Consider the following 13,138-nt stretch of genomic DNA (forward strand, 5'->3'; position numbering starts at 1 on the left):
CACAGTTAGAAGTGGTAGAGCTGGGATTCAAACCCAGGCAGCATCCAGATGCTGTGCTCTTAATATCAGGCAATATTGCCTCAGCCAAGACCCTTTCTTATCACTTATTCCATCCCTAACTAGTGTCCAAAGCCCATGTTACTAAAGACATTTTCTACTAAATAAGCTGTAATTACTACGTAGCATTTAATTCATTTTCCTTTTTCTTAAATCAAAGATATATTAAATAGCCAATCAGAGTTTCTGATTAATATAAAATGAGTTACTACACAAAATGACAGAATTCCTGTCCAAAGTGAAAACTGAATGTTTTAGTTAATCTAATAGTCATATCATATATGATTTCCATTAGCTCAGGGATTCCAGTTACCACTTGGGGCCTTCTTGTGTCTTGGACATCAGAGTTCCTCTGAAAACTTTCATAACTTGATAGAGATAAGATAACTATTTAACTTGTCGGTCCAGGATGCCCATAACTGACATGTATGCACATTATATAATTCTGCTTTTATTTATTTATTTTTTTAGTTCCTCTAATGGTCAAGAGAAGGGAAGACACCACCACCCTAGAGGGTTTTGGAAGTTAGGCGGGGCCATTTTTGGTTTTCATGATGACTGGAGAGAGGAGACGCTGGATGGGGGGTTGGATACTGGGATTTATGGGCAGAGGCAGGGAATGATAAAGCCCTGCTCTGCCATGGGACAATGCCACCCAAGGAAGAATTTCCTGACCAAATGCCAAGAGTTTCCCTGCTAAGAACCCCCAAGGGCTGGTTGCTGGAGAATGGCAGAGGTAAAGCAGAGACATGGTACCTCCATTCCTATCATTACCTGCCACCTCTGCCATCACTTTGCTGGGAGAACCTCCCCTCCTTCTGGCCTCTCGTGAAGTCCAGGCAAATCTCTCTTATCCTTTATACTCTTCCCTTAATGTTTCCAGTCTTTGTGTTTGTTTAGTGCTGCTCTTGCAGAGATAGCAAGACATCATTTGGGAAAAGGCACTGTCTTTGTGCAATGATGCTGTCTGTTCTTCACGGTTACAGCTTGGAAGATCCTTCTGCACCCAGGCCAAACTCCCCACCAGCCCACTAGATTTCCAGGGATTACCTTTGCTCTTCCAGTTGTTCTGGGAGTGCTTGGGGAGACATCCTCACAGGGTAATCAGAGGGTGGCAGAGAAAAACCTCATGACACACATCAAACAAGGTTCTTGATCCAGATTTATTGGCTCTTTTAAAAATATACGTCAAAGAAGCACAATGAAGTACCACTTCACATTCAGCATGACTGCTAAAGTTAAAACAGATAATAAACAAGTGTCAGTGAGGATGTGGAAAAATAAGAACCCTCACACACTTCCGAGAATGTCAAATGGTGCAGTCACTTTGGAAAACAGTCTGATAGTTCCTCAAAAAGTTAAACATAGACATACCATATGATTCAGCAATTCTACCCCTAGATATATACCCAAGGGAATTAAAAACATCTCCACGTAAAAACCTGTCAGATAAATGTTCATAGCAGCATTATTCATAACAGCCCCAAACTGGAAATAATTCAAATGTCCTTCAACTGATGAATGGATAAACAAATTACGGTATATCCATTCAGTGGAATATTATTTGGCAACAAAAAGGAATGAAGTACTGATACATGCTACAACATGGATGAACCGTGAAAGCATCATGCTAAGTGACAGAAGCCGGACACAAAAAGCCATTTATCACATGATTCCATTTATATGGAATGTCAAGAATAGGCAAATCCACAGAAACAGAAAGTAGATTAGTGGTTGCCAGGAGCCGGAGAAGAGGGGAATGGGGAATGACTGCTAAGGCGTATGGGTTTTGTTTGGGGTGAGGAAAATATCCTGGACTTAGATATTGGTGACGGTTGCACAACTCTGTGAGTATACTAAATACCACTGAAAGAGTTAATTGTATGGTATGTGAATTATATCTCAATTTTTAAAATTCAGATTTTAAAAGTCTTCCTCAACCCTCTTAGGGTCTCTGGCTGGGTCTGAAATTAAACTGACAAAGACAGATTAACAGGAGAAAGGCATACAAATTTATTTAATTAATTTTACATAACACAAAAGCCTTCATAAGGAAATGAAGACCCAAAGAAACAGTTAGACCTGTGGACTTTAGCGCTAGGTCTGACGATGGATGGACAGCCATGGAGGAACAGGATAGGTTAAGGAGTATGAGGTCATTGCGGTAAAATGGGGGAACTTAGCATGGCCTGTTTGTTAGGATTCTTCTCTCGGTCCCTTTCTCTTTGGAGATAAGGATGTTCCTTTCCTAAAAAAGAAAAAAAGTAGACTCATAGGTTCCAGGAGCCGGTGGTGGGAGGAAATGGGGAGTGACTGCTAACGAGTTTCTTTTTGGCATGATGAAAATGTTCTGAAATTAGGTAGTGGTGATAGTTGCACAACTCTGTGAATATACTAAAAACTAGTGAACTCTACATTTTAAAAGGGTAAAGTTGGGGCTGGCCCGGTGGCGCAGTGGTTAAGTGCGCACATTCTGCTTCGCCGGCCCGGGGTTCACCGGTTCGGATACTGGGTGTGTACATGGCACTTGGCACACCATGCTGTGGTAGGTGTCCCACATATAAAAAGTAGAGGAAGATGGGCATGGATGGTAGCTCAGGGCCAATCTTCCTCAGCAAAAAGAGGAGGATTGGCAGCAGTTAGCTCAGGGCTAAACTTCCTCAAAAAAAAAAAAGGGTAAAGTTGATGGTATTTGAATTATATCTCAGTAAATCTATTACTAAAAAAAAGAAATAGGTGCTGAGTTCCTACCTTGTGGCAGACCCTCTTCTAGGCATTGAGAGGATTCAGGAATAAACAAAGTAGATAAAGTACTCGATCTCACAGGATCCGCAGTTCTAGTAAATAAATTAACAAATGAAAGTGAACGGCATCATGCTCCTGCAGACTGAACCCTGGAGCGAGCCTGGGGTGCAGGCAGTGTTCAGTTCCCACTCACATGGACTCTGATGAGCACTCTCCCAATGCAGCTCCTGGGGACTTAGATAGGCCCCTCACAGTCTCCTGCCAGGGCAACATTCACAGCAGCTCGTTGGCCAGGGGCCCCGTCCAGGAATCCACTCCTGGCTCAAGAAATCGGAGTTCTCCACTGACCAACCCCTCTCCTCTCCTCCCAGCCTCCCTGGCTTTCTTCCCACTCACTTTTACCCTTATCCATTCATTTAACAAATTGTTTAACAAATATTTACTGAGAGCTAAATTAGTTAGAATGCTTTGGGCTAAAAGATACAGACAATTGACTCAAAACGTTTTAAACAATAAGGAAAAATATTATTTCCTGTAACAGGATGTCCACACTCCAGGCACGGGCTTTGGCTCTGTTTCTCTGGTATTCACTCAGCTCTGCCCTCATTAGCATGTTCTCATTGTCCTCAGGCATCCACTAGGGCAACCAGCAACAATGGAGCAACAAGATTTCTTGGTTCCATCTAACAAGAAAGAGAAAGAAAAAAAACGTAGACTACAAATCCTCCAACCATAGAAGGAAAATCCATATTTTCCTTCTATGGGAGACAGCACAGACCAAGTACCCACAGTTGGCAGGGAATGCCATGTGATGACTGGCTTCAGCTGCCCTCTTGGACCAGCCACGACCAAGGAGACTGGAATTCCCGTGATTGATTGAGACTGAAGCCTGGAGCGAGAGGAGGGGTCAGCATCCCCTGAATCATATGGGCTATGCAGGATGGAGGAAGGGGTTCAGCGTGATTTACTATTCATTATAAACTAGCTCACTGTTCCTTATGTTTAGTCCAGGTACTAAATGCTTCTCTGTGTTCTCGGGGTAGTATACTTTCTATTTGATGAGGGACTATTTTTACAGCTAAAAGCTGCCTCTAAATTTCCCCGCAAGGAACCATGTGTTATCTCTCCAAGTGGTGAGATTTCAAGATCTGTTTTACTTGGATGGGGTGATATTTGAGAGCAGGTACCTGACGGCCTCAATGTCACATCCTGCGAGCAGCCACTCATTCTGCTATGCTTATGGCCAACCCTGCACATATCCCACAAGATTCTCATGAGCGTAGGTGCGCCTGCTAGGAGAAAGTTCTTTCACTTCTCTTCCCATCTATGCAATATACTATACAGTGGATGCCAAATTTCCTGCCAGAGAGCTCTACACTTCTTATCCAGAAAGCTGAGTCAAGCATTGGTCAAATTATCAGCCTATGTTTAGAAAGTTCTTTGGATATTTTGGTCGCCCCTCAGAAATATTTTAGAAACCTAGTTGTAGACTATTCATATGCTGCTAGAAATAAAAAACACACTTTAGGGGCCGGCCCTGGGGCTTAGTGGTTAAGTTCGTGTGCTCCGCTTAGGCAGATCGCAGGTGGGTACCCAGCACTGCTGGTCAAGCCACACTCTGGTGGCATCCGACATACAAAATAGAGGAAGATCGGCACAGATGTTAGCTTAGAAACAATCTTCAAAAAGAGGAAGATTGGCAATAGATGTTAGCTCCGGGCCAATCTTCCTCGCATACACACACAAAACAACACTTTAGGCAAGTCATGAGACAATTCATACTCTTTTTGTTTCTGAATTCCTACACAAAGGAGAATTTAAGAGGGTCTTTAAAGTACATGTAGAGGTACTCCACCGCCACATACACACATGCCACAATTTCCCCACCTACCAAAAATGTGATTTCAGGTGGCATCAAGAATGAATATGAGCACTAATTCTAAACTCCCTGTGTGCTTAATCAGAATCACAATCTTGTCTGTACGGTCCTGTAAGTGCAAGACAAAAGAGACTTGCCAATGTAGCAGGAAGGAGACAGGCCAGCTGGTTAGAAGAGATCCATAATTAATTGATTAAATTTATAAGCAGCAAATACAGAAATGGTGTTTTCGCAGGAAAGATGTTTTCAAAATAATACGGAAACCTAAATCCAAATGATAGCATTATTAAGAATACTAATTATTCTATCATGCTTTATTATTTATAAAATACTTTTATGTGCATTATCTCATTTGGACATGATGACAATCTTATTAGAAGGAGAAAAGGTATTTCCATTTCATGGATGAAGAAACTGATATGGCAAAGTTTAAGGTTACATCACGAGACCTAAAGATAGCAAGTTCAGGAGATGACGCTCACTCCCTAGTTGGATTGTCCCCAACCTGCACCAGGCTCTCTGATTCCCATTCTCTTGTGAGGAGCGTTTATATTTCAATGTGTCCAGTGCAAAAAATAAGCTCAAAACTGATTGTCAAATGGCTGGATCAGAAGAATGGATGGAAGAAAGAAAGAAATTTCTGATCTGGAACAAGTTATAGTGACAACCAGAATCACAATTAAGGCAATTTTTAGGAACAAAGAGAGTTAATTAATGTAAACTTCAAGTAAATACAGAAAAGTCAATAAAGGCAAATTTGAGGAACTTTGCTCACTGATTTAAAACTTATCTTTTGCAAAACGTACTCTGTAAACCTTGATTATTGTTATCATCTAAAAAGATCTTTAATATCTCTATTATTTTTATTAATAGGTACCATTTGTTTTGTTTACTCAGTGCCAGGCACCCTGCGTACATCACTTGGTTTAACCGTCACAATTACCCGGTAAATGGGAATTCTCAGCTGCGTTTCAGACAAGGAACCTACAGCCTGGAAGGGTTAGGTACGTCTCTCAGCTCGCACGGGAGAAAGTCATGGAGCTGGGCTTAGACGGGAACATTGTCATGATCCAACGCCCTTCTGCTGGGCTAGGTTCTCTCTTTGAGAGGCCGGTTCCTAACAAACTTCTAAAGAGCAGATGCAAAAAGTATAGTTCTTAGTAGCAATAGCATTGGCCACTATTCTTAGAAATATCTGAAATTTACTTAGCAAAACTCAAACCTCAATTGTGGCTAATAAATAGAAAGTGAAAGATGGAGTAAAATAAGGTACATCTGGGCAGTTTCATCTCTTCCCTCTTCATTTTAAGTGATCAAATATGTGTGGGATTAATCCACAGTTGTTGAAATGTTGAAAGTATTAACGTATCAGGATTTTAATTCCACGTTCCCAAAACACCAGGAAGGGCTATAAGGATTTCATTATAAAACTGCATGCACCTTCCCTAGTAACCAATGATGCGCTTGTTTTTTCCTGATTTGTAAAACTTAGGGGACCACCTATGAGATTTTTAATACTAAATTTCTTGTATTGGTAAACCTTAAAAAGCTACTAAGTTGATATTTTCAATAGCCCCCTAAAAAGTCATGATCGGGGCCAGTCCAGCGGCTCAATGGTTAAGTTCGCATGCTCAGCTTTCGTGGCCCAGGGTTTGTGGGTTCAGCGCCCAGGCATGGACCTGGCACCACTCGTCAAGCCATGCTGTGGCAACATCCCACAGAAAACAGAGCAAGATTGGCACAGATGTTAGCTCAGCGACAATCTTCCTCAAACAAAAAGAGGAAGATTGGCAACAGATGTTAGCTCAGTGACAATCCTCCTCACCAAAAAAAAAAAATAAAAAAAGAGGCACGATCAAACTGAACAATTTAGGTATAGGAGGAAATTAACTCTGTTTAATGAAATAGTTCGAGACCGATCCAGAGTCATCATCTGAAATATTGCCCAAGATTGAGCATTGAAGTATTCCAGGTGTTCTGCAGCCACAAAAAATAAATGAAGAAACAAACAGAGGTGCATAGTCCTGCCCTCCAGAAGTTTAAACCGTAATGAAAATGGAAAAGGAAAGCAAATCCAGCCATATGTTTAGTAGATCATTAGCCAGGCTCTAGAGGACCAGACGGCATCAGAAGACAAACAGGTTACTGTGAAAACTTTGAAATCCAGATTCCTTGAGAGGTAAACGCTCCCCACCCCTGTGGCCTGGTTAGTGACACTTCAGCAGATGGCTGATTTACCTTTTCTATTTCCCTCTTGCAGTTAACCTAAAAGGGGAAGAATTCTCAATTTCCACACCAGATGTGCATGCCCATTTACCTCCAGGAAAACACACAGAGAAATAGCTGGTGAGTTTCTCGTTGGTAGGCAATGTCATAGAGACAAACACTGGGGTTTCTTTCTGCAGCTAAAAAGATGTGACTTTTATTCCATTTAAAAGCATTGAAGATTCCTAACTTTACTAAGGGAAAGAAGACTGAAGAATACATCCTCCAGTGGAAAATTCTGCTGAACCATTTTCCTCCTCAATTCACCTCAACTTGTTACTAGAAAGAGCTGTGAGTCGGGGCCAACTCAGAGTGTGGCACTCTTCTGAGGAATGTGATGTGCCTCAGATAATTTGCATAGGCTTTTCTTGAAAGGCAGAAGATGAATACTAATAAATTTAATTAGCCAGTGCTTTTCTTGAAATGTATCTGAAAGCAGATGACAGATCTCCATAATCAAACTACCACCCACACTTGAATTTTACACTATTTTCTCAAATTCTCAAAAGGGGAACATACTGGTTTGTAACTGTAGTTGCTTATAAATATGTGCAGTTATTTTTATCTTGTTTTCTAAGCTGGATGTGGCTTTTGCCTATATATAAATTAGCAAGAAAGAGCTGCCTTTGCAAGGGGAAATTTAGAATTCGTTGTTGATGCGTCCTACTAATTGCATAGAATAAATTCGTGTACTATCAACACTAAGAAGGGCTTCTGTGGGCCCAACACATATAGCATTTTCACTTTTTACTTCAATTAACACATTTTAATATGTAATCCTTTGAAAATAATGGCTAATTCATCTGACTGCAAACTTTTAAAAATACTTTCAGGATGGTTTGAGTCCAACATCCCATCACTCACAGGTACAGTCGTCCATTGGTATCTGCGGGGACTTGGTTCCCGGACTCCCGTGGATACCAAAGTCTGCGGACGCTGAAGTCCCTTATATAAAAAGGCGCCCTATTCCCATATAACCTACAAACATCCTCCCGTACACTTTAAAGCATCTCTAGACTACTTATAATACCTAAGACAATGAAAATACTATTCAAATAGTTGTTATGCTATATTGTTTAGAGAATAACAAGACAAAAAGACTGTACATATAGATGCAACCATCCTAGGCCTTTCCATCCGTGGCTGGTTGAACCCATGGCTGCGGAATCCGCAAATAGGAAGGGCTGACTCTAACGCTATGCACAGCTTTTCAGATATAGGATATCATAATAAAAATGTTATCTCCATCCATTCTACTTACTGTTTGGATAGTCTCACGTCCCCTCTCAGTACTTCATTAAGATTATTCCTGCACGCAGCATTTACTGAGTGGCTACTATGTGGCAGGTACCAGGGATACAAAAATGCTAAAGACATAATCCCGCCCCCTAGGAGAGCAAAGTCTAGTGAGCGAGATAGACACGTAAACAAGTAATTACAGAGTGCTCTGAGATCCCAGAGGGAAAAGTTTTTTTCTAGGCGGGTGTGTGTGGGAAGACTTCGTGGAGACTAACATTCAAACAAGGTTCTGAAGATAGAGCAAAAGTTCAACGAGTGAAAGATGGAAAGGGAGGCGGGACGGGGGATGTTCTGGGATTGCTGTGCTTGCTGAGGTCGGAACACAAGGTGAAGATGGGTGTTTATTAATGCCACATTGGACGTATTTATTAAAATACGACTGTCATAGACTACTAAATGTTACTTAAGTTATTGACCATGCCTGCTTTCCTAAAGGGATTTTAATAATGCAATGCTACACATAAAATAAGAACTGTAACATCATTAAGAGACAATAGGCAGAGAAGAATAATTCCAAAAGATACACATTCGATTCAACAAATATTAGTGGGCTGTTAGTAGTATTAATTTGTTTATAATAAATAATTTTATATATTTATATACATGTACATATTTATAATATTTAAATATATAAATGTGTATTTAATATTTAATTTATATCATAAAGATAAATATATAATATATAATGTCTATAAAAACATAAGAAATATGTAACAGACAATGCATAAGAAATAAAAGCTGGGTCTGCTTTATTTGGCACCTACTATATTCTAGGCTATGTTCTAGTCATCAGGGAGACAGAAGTAAACAAAGCAGATGAGACGCCAGCCCTCATGAGACTTACATTACAGGGGGCTGAGGGCAACAGATAAATGCAACGAAAAACAAAATAATGTAACTCCTCAGAGGCTCAGGGAGATATCGAAGCATCAGTTACAATAAGTAGATGTGTTTGTATTTCCTGGTGTTAGCTTGCCCTCTAAAAGCAGCCTAAACATTATAAACTTTACAAATATGTGGGTGTGATAGATTTGTTATCTCTATAGTTTTCATAGTCAATACATTTTTTTGTATTTATCATGTAAAATGTAAACCCACACAGCAGTATTAATGGTTTTCTTAAAGAAAAGTTTCCACCTTAAAGAAAGGCGGGAAACTGCCATGGTGGTGAAGAGCAAAAGTTCTAGAAACAAACCACCTGGGCTCATATCCCATAGCTGAGTGGCCTTGGGCAAGTTAAGGAACCTTGTGTCTCAAGTCCCTCATCTGTAAATAATAACAATAAACGATAATAATACCCACATCATGGAGTTGCTCTGGTATGAAATGTTTTAATCCATGTCAATCAACTAGAACAGTCCTAAGCAATCATAAGCACTTGAGAAATAACACCTCCCATTATTATCAAAACATTAACAAAGCAAGTTCAAGTCTCAAAAAAAGTCATGAAAAATTACACTATGGAGGACTTCCCATGATTCACAGTGCATACTATGAGTAGCCATAAGATTAAAAAAGAAAAAGGAAAGGAATAAAAACTCCCAGAAGTAGGAAAGGGGCCTCTTGTCCTCAGCAGAGCTTTAGAGGCCAGCTGAGCCAGAACTGGGGAGTTCGTCCCATGGCTACAACATGCCACTTCTCCTGGGCAGATGAGTAAAATCATTCCTCTTGAGGGTAATAGGCAAAGCAAACCATTTCCTATTTTCATCAACGCTGCAAATGGATTAAACTAGCCCTCTGCAATTAGCGATTGTTTCTCTGGTGGTTTCAAAGCTGCTTGATCCTCTCACAGCACTTTATTTCCGTGCATTATTCATACATCTGTTGAGAAGCCAGCATAATAAGGTGATTGCTCCCATTAAGCTTTCACTTAGTCAACTTTACTCATTCGAGTCAATGATTGTTCTCCTCTTCCTGGGAGAGCTGGAAAGGCTTCACAGAGGAGATGATATTTGAGTTGGATCTTGAGCGAGAGAGGCTATAGGAGTCTATCTCGTTGACAAGGGCAGAATGTGCAAGTTCAGAAAGGGGTGATCGAGTTTGGGGTGTAACATCTACACGGTTTAAGATCATATTTCACTTAGAAATGGACAATATTAATATAATGGGTCATCTTTTGCTGGCTGCTGCTAATGTAGATAACTTTTCTTCTCTCTTGCCACTGCCTCCCCTCCCCCAACGCAGACACATATAAATGGACATTCACACATATTCATAAGCATGGGAGAGAGGTTCTAAATTTGAAAGAAGAGAGGCAGTGTTTGGTGAGGAAGGACAAAAAGTGGAGAAGGAAAAAGCATATAAAAGAACCTAATCCTTTTAAAACTAGTTTTGTGCCCTCCAAAGAGAGAGGGCAGTAAAGCCAGTAGTCTGATGAATCTATTCAAGAGTGACCTGTGAGATTTTGGTCACAAAGATGACCCACAGACTCAGGCAACAAAGCATGGCAGAGAGCTACAGCCCCCCCCCCCCCCCCCCCCACTGTTAAGACTTCAGTACCAACTTGTGCCCAGGGTTGGTAGCTTTGGGAGCTTCCAGCCGCTCCAAATAAACAGGACATCTCAGTAGAAAGCAGGGTGCCTGCTGTGCAGATGGAGCTCAAGACCGTCTCCTCCCCTCTCTTCTACTCAGACGGCCACCATGAAGGTCCTCCTATAAAAACCGTCTGGGTAGGAAAACAAGCCGAGAAGCACGCGGCAGAGACTGCACATCACTCTTCTCCAAGGGCCGTGTGAGCAGTGAGGCTTCTCCAGGTGGTTTCACATGCCTGGGGAGGAAGACCAGGCCAGGTGCTAAGAGGTGACCACAGCTGGCAAACTAGACTGCATGGTGGGAGCTCTTGCAAGGCATTAAGTTGGAAACTCTTAGATATCAATGGGGGTGCACTTTTGCACATTTCCAGATATAATGGCTAACGAAGAGCTTGTACTAACAGTGAGAAGTGTCAGGTCTGCAATTTTCTTACCTTTATTCCACATATCTGTATGGTCCGCCATGGACTGGGCACTATTCTAAGTACAGGCAGGACAGCAGCAGAGAAAATACCTATGTCCCCAGGAAGACTACCTTGGAGCAGATAATAGATATAATAAATAAGTGAATTAAAAGATACGTTGGAAGATAAGCGCTAGCATAAAAAAATAATAATAAAGCAGGATGAAGGGAATGAGAAATATAGGGGCAAGTGCTGCAATTTTAAATGATAGGTGACATGCGAGCAAAGAGTTGAAGGAGCTAAGGGAGTGGGCCCTGCCAATAACTGAGGGAAGAGCATGTCAGGCAGAGGGACCAGCCAGAACGAAGGCCTTGAGATGGGATGCGGCCAGTGTATTTGAAGGAAGGCAAAGAGACCAGTGTGACTGGAGAAGAATGAAAGGAGAGGTGGGTCCTGCTACTCCTGTGCTTACATTATTAGTAGAATCTTCAATATTTTAAGTTATTTGAATATTTTATGAGGTTTTCTTTAACTGAATGCAGATAATATAACCGAAATAATCCACTTACCCAGGCGTACATAAGTTGCAATCCTTTGCAATAAGCTGAAAACAAACAGAGAATGAGGATGCCACTGGCATCCCCTTCCACAGCGTGGAACTATCGGTCTTCCTTCAGGATACATCATGTATTATACATGTTCTGTGACCATCCGACATAGCACCAAGTGTATGTGTTGGTCTCAGTCCATAAATTGATATTAGTAACACTTAATTTCTTATTTTTAATTAAAATAAAATATAAATATTAATGCAAATAATACGTTCTTCCAGCCTGCTTATACCCCCTGCCCACCCCAGTGATCTTGTGCGCCACTAAGAAAGATGCACTAGCCATGGTCCCTCTGTCCTAGAGAAGCAGGGACTGATAATCCCCAGCTCAGGCTGGGCTATGAGTCCTGGGAAACCTCTTCTGGGCTCCATTGAAGAAGAGGCTTGTCTATGAATTACAGGGGATGGGGGCCGGAAAAGTGACACAAAAGGCACTATCCAGGAAGGAAATTAAAACACAAAATGGGACAATGTACCCTAAAGAAGCTGCCAATCCAAATGAGCAGGGCAAACATGGAAAAATCCAGAAAGAGGTAATGAAACAGAAACAGTGAAAATAAGAGTCAATTCTTTGCTGTGTGTTTCAAAAAGTATCTAATCCCTGAAAGATTTAGAGTGTAGAGGTTATGCCAGAAAGAAAAGATTTGGAAGAATTCCTGACCAATCAGAGCCAGTTTTCCACTTTACTGCTCATCCCCACTCCCGCTCCGGAAAAGGTGACCAACTCAAGTCTGTTTGCCCCAAATTTTCCCCATTTTATCCATAAAAGTCCTACATCCTGGGAAGCTCTCAGTCTCAGGAAAACCACGACAGTGGGCCACTTTACTCCCGGATTACATAAATGGTTCGCAGACTTGGAATAGGGGGAGCATGAGGAGACAAGCAAAAGAATTTGATGCTGATGTGGGTGTTGAAGAGCTGGTCTCTGCAGAGGAAGAATAATGGGAGCCTAAAAAGATCTGGGAAATCCTAGAGCAAAGGGGACTTATGTCCTCACTCCAAGGTAAAACCTAAAGAAGGGACAAGATGCAAGGCCACGTGGTGCAGAACAGTAACAGAAAGGGGTCTGTGGTAAGTCTAGGCTAAGGGAATCTGAGACCATCTGAAACAGTTTCCTACTTCTCGCATGACAGGGAAGGAATGCTACATGTTTTCTGCATGCCCAAGAGGGGTTTGAAGAGTCAGATCCAAGAAACCTTGAAAGTGAACATAAGAAGGACACAACAGTGCCCTGCATGGACCAGAGGGGCAGGAATGTCTCAACAACTGAATGGACAACCAAGGACCAGTTGGGTAGATGATGGATGATCCAGAACTACCTCAGTCCCCCCCAACACACACACAAAAA

General features: G+C 41.4%; 1 long non-coding RNA gene across 1 annotated transcript in view; it reads right to left on the reverse strand.

The window, feature by feature from the left end:
* Window positions 1–3,346: 3,346 nt before the first annotated feature.
* The window catches only part of LOC139083559 (uncharacterized), a 51,549-nt gene continuing 41,757 nt past the window's right edge, over window positions 3,347–13,138 (reverse strand). Inside the window, exon 3 of the long non-coding RNA XR_011540391.1 lies at window positions 3,347–3,485. This is a non-coding gene — a long non-coding RNA (uncharacterized lncRNA). The remainder of the gene's footprint in view (window positions 3,486–13,138) is intronic.

This window comes from Equus przewalskii, chromosome 5 (genome assembly GCF_037783145.1).
Source record: "Equus przewalskii isolate Varuska chromosome 5, EquPr2, whole genome shotgun sequence".
Taxonomy (NCBI): domain Eukaryota; kingdom Metazoa; phylum Chordata; class Mammalia; order Perissodactyla; family Equidae; genus Equus; species Equus przewalskii.